The sequence below is a fragment of the Triticum urartu genome, chromosome 1, assembly GCF_003073215.2.
Source record: "Triticum urartu cultivar G1812 chromosome 1, Tu2.1, whole genome shotgun sequence".
Lineage (NCBI taxonomy): Eukaryota > Viridiplantae > Streptophyta > Magnoliopsida > Poales > Poaceae > Triticum > Triticum urartu.
This window is the reverse complement of record NC_053022.1, coordinates 424,537,946-424,542,713: the sequence shown is the minus strand read 5'-3', so window position 1 is coordinate 424,542,713 and position 4,768 is coordinate 424,537,946.

Sequence of the window (4,768 nt, the reverse complement as noted above, 5' to 3'; positions counted from 1 at the left end):
ATAATTATTTGGTGTTTGCATTGAGCGTAGACATGATTTGATTATGTTTATCGCAATACGATTATTCATTTAAGGAGAATAATGGTTACTCTGTTTATTTGAATAATACCTTCAATGGTCTTACACCTAAAATGAATGGTTTATTGAATCCCGATCGTAGTGATACACATGTTCATGCCAAAAGATATAAGATAGTAATGATAGTACCACATACTTGTGGCACTGCAATTTGAGTCATAATGGTATAAAACGCATGAAGAAGCTCCATGTTGATGGATCTATGGACTCACTTGATTTTGAATCACTTGAGACAAACGAACCATGCCTATTGGTATATATGCATGAAGAAACTCCATACAGATGGATCGTTTGGGCTCACTTGATTTTGAATCACTTGAGACATGCAAATCATACCACATGGGCAAGATGACTGAAAGGCCTCGTTTTCAGTAAGATGGAACAAGAAAGCGACTTGTTGGAAGTAATACATTTTGATGTGTGCAGTCCAATGAGTGCTGAGGCACGCAGTGGATATCGTTATGTTCTTACTTCACAGATGATTTGAGTAGATGCTAAGTATATTTACTTGATAAAACACAAGTCTGAATTATTGAAAGGTTCAAGTAATTTCAGAGTGAAGTTGAAGATCATCGTGACAAGAGGATAAAATGTCTATGATATGATCATAGAGAAGAATATCTGAATTACGAGTTTGGCACACAGTTAAGACATTGTGGAAATTGTTTCATGACTAATGCCGCCTGGAACACCATAGTGTGATGGTGTGTCCGAACATCATAGCTGCACCCTATTGGATGTGGTGCATACCATGATGTCTCTTATCGAATTACCACTATAGTTTATGGGTTAGGCATTAGAGACAACCGCATTCGCTTTAAATAGGGCACCACACAATTCCGTTTGAGTCGACACCGTATGAACTATGGTTCAGAGAAACCTAAGCTAACGTTTCTTAAAGGTTTGGGGCTGCGACTCTTATGTGAAAAAGTTTCAGACTGATAAGCTCGAACCCAAAGCGGATAAATGCATCTTCATAGGACACCCCAAAAAGTTGGGTATACCTCTTGTCTCAGATCCGAAAGCAATAGGGATTGTTTCTAGAATCGGGTCCTTTCTCGAGGAAAAGTTTCTCTCGAAAGTATTGAGTGGGAGGTGGAGACTTGATGAGGTTATTGAACCGTCACTTCAACTAGTGTATAGCAGGGCACAGAGTTGTTCCTGTGGCACCTACACCAATTGAAGTGGAAGCTTATGATAGTGATCATGAAACTTTGGATCAAGTCACTACCAAAACCACATAGGACGACAAGAATGCGTACTACTTTAGAGTGGTACGTAATCCTGTCTTGGAAGTCATGTTGCTAGACAACAATGAACCTACGAGCTATGGAGAAGCGATGGTGGGCCCGGATTCCAAGAATGGCTCGAGGCCATAAAATCCGAGAGAGGATCCATATATGAAACAAAGTGTAGACTTTGGAAGAACTACTTGATGGTTGTAAGGCTGTTGGGTACATATGGATTTTAAAAGGAAGACGGACAATGATGGCAAGTATCACCATTAGGAAAGCTCGACTTTTTGTTAAGATGTTTTTCGACAAGTTCAAGGAGTTGACTACGATGAGACTTTCTCACTCGTAGCGATGCAAAGAGTCTGTTGGAATTATATTAGAAATTACTGCATTATTTATGAAATCTTGCAGATAGGATGTCAAAACATCATTTCCTCGACGATTTTCTTGAGGAAAGGTTGTATGTGATAAAACCAGAAGCTTTTGACAATCCTGAAAGATGCTAACAAGTATGCAAAGCTCCAACAATCCTTCTAAGGACTGGAGTAAGCATCTCGGAGTTGGAATGTATGCTTTGATGGGATGATCAAAGATTTTGGGTTTATACAAAGTTTATGAGAAACTTGTATTTCCAAAGAAGTGAGTGGGAGCACTATAGAATTTCTGATGAGTATATGTTGTTGACATATTGTTGATCAGAAATGATGTAGAATTTCTGGAAAGCATAAAGGGTTATTTGAAAAGTGGTTTTCAATGGAAAACCTGGATTAAGCTACTTGAACATTGAGCATCAAGATCTATAAGGATAGATCAAAAACACTTAATGGTACTTTCAAATGAGCACATACCTTGACATGATCTTGAAGGTGTTCAAGATGGATCAGTCAAAGAAGGAGTTCTTGCCTGAGTTGTAAGGTATGAAGTTAAGACTTAAAGCTCGACCACGGCAGGAGAAAGAGGAAGGACGAAGGTCGTCCCCTATGCTTTTGTCATAGGCTCTATACGGTATGCCATGCTGAGTACAACACCTGATGTGTGCCTTGCCACATGTCTGGCAAGAGGGTACAAAGGTGATCTAGGAGTAGATCACCAGATAGCGGTCAAAATTATCCTTAGAGGAATAAGGATATGTTTCTCGGTTATGGAGGTGATAAAGAGTTCGACGTAAAGAGTTACGTCGATGCAAGCTTAACACCTATCCGGATAGCTCTGAGTAGAGATACCGGATACGTATAATGGAGCAACAATTTAGAATAGCTCCAAGTAGAACAGTTATTTGAAATGGCTCCAAATATAGCGTAGAGATTTGCGAAGTACATACGGATCTGAATGTTGCAGACCCGTTGACTAAAACCTCTCTCACAAGCATAACATGATCAAACCCGAAACTCATTGAGTGTTAATCACATAGTGATGTGAACTAGATTATTAACTCTAGTAAACTCTTTGGATGTTGGTCACATGGCGATGTGACCTGTGAGTGTTAATCACATGGCGATGTGAACTAGATTATTGACTCTAGTGCAAGTGGGAGACTGTTGGAAATATGCCCTAGAGGCAATAATAAATTAGTTATTATTATATTTCCTTGTTCATGATAATCGTTTATTATCCATGCTAGAATTGCATTGATAGGAAACTCAGATACATGTGAGGATACATAGACAACACCATGTCCCTAGTAAGCCTCTAGTTGACTAGCTCGTTGATCAATAGATGGTTACGGTTTCCTGACCATGGACATTGGATGTCGTTAATAACGAGATCACATCATTAGGAGAATGATGTGATGGACAATACCCAATCCTAAGCCTAGCACAAAGATCGTGTAGTTCGTATGCTAAAGCTTTTCTAATGTCAAGTATCATTTCCTTAGACCATGAGATTGTGCAACTCCCGGATACCGTAGGAATGCTTTGGGTGTACCAAACGTCACAACGTAACTGGGTGGCTATAAAGGTGCACTATGGGTATCTCCGAAAGCGTCTGTTGGGTTGGCACGAATCGAGACTGGCATTTGTCACTCCGTGTGACGGAGAGGTATCTCTGGGCCCACTCAGTAGGACATCATCATAATGTGCACAATGTGATCAAGGAGTTGATTACGGGATGATGTGTTACGGAACGAGTAAAGAGACTTGCCGGTAACGAGATTGAACAAGGTATCGGATACCGACGATCGAATCTCGGGCAAGTACAATACCGCTGGACAAAGGGAATTGAATACGGGATTGATTGAATCCTCGACATCGTGGTTCATCCGATGAGATCATCGTGGAACATGTGGGAGCCAACATGGGTATCCAGATCCCGCTGTTGGTTATTGGTCGGAGAGTTGTCTCGGTCATGTCTGCGTGTCTCCCGAACCCGTAGGGTCTACACACTTAAGGTTCGATGACGCTAGGGTTGTAGAGATATTAGTATGCGGTAACCCGAAAGTTGTTCAGAGTCCTGGATGAGATCTCGAACGTCATGAGGAGTTCCGGAATGGTCCGGAGGTAAAGATTTATATATAGGAAGTCCAGTTTCGGCCACCGAGAAGGTTTCGGGGGTAATCAGTATTGTGCCGGGACCACCGGGTGGGGCCACCTATCCCGGAGGGCCCCATGGGCTGAAGTGACATGGGAACCAGCCCCTGGTGGGCGGGTGCGCTCCCCTTGGGCCTCCCCCTGTGCCTAGGGTTGGAAACCCTAGGGGTGGGGGGCGCCCCACTTGGCTTGGGGGGCAAGTTTCCCCCTTGGCCACCGCCCCCCCTTGGAGATTGGATCTCCTAGGGCCGGCGCCCCCATAGGGGCCCTATATATAGTGGAGGGGAGGGAGGGCAGCCGCACCTGAGCCCCTGGCACCTCCCTCTCCCTCCCGTGACACCTCTCCCTCTCGCTGAGCTTGGCGAAGCCCTGCCGAGATCCCGCTACTTCCACCACCACGCCGTCGTGCTGCTGGATCTCCATCAACTTCTCCTTCCCCCTTGCTGGATCAAGAAGGAGGAGACGTCTCTCCCAACCGTACGTGTGTTGAACGCGGAGGTGCTGTCCGTTCGGCGCTAGGATCATCGGTGATTTGGATCACGACGAGTACGACTCCATCAACCCCGTTCTCTTGAACGCTTCCGCTTAGCGATCTACAAGGGTATGTAGATGCACTCTCCTTCCCCTCGTTGCTAGATGACTCCATAGATTGATCTTGGTGATGCGTAGAAAATTTTAAATTTCTGCTTCGATCCCCAACATTACCATGCAAGGGCGGCATCTATATAAGGAGGTTAGATCTCCCAATGCCATTCCCTATCGTGCAAAGAGCATCAGAACAAACCTGGAAAAAACAAAACATGGCAAGCGCTCCTGGCTCTTCCTCGCGCCCTCATGGCCCTCAAGAGGGTGATTGGCGAAGCTGCTCGGTGTCTCACCTCCAACTGAATCGACTTCAGACATAGGGATATCTCCCTCCCGCAGATC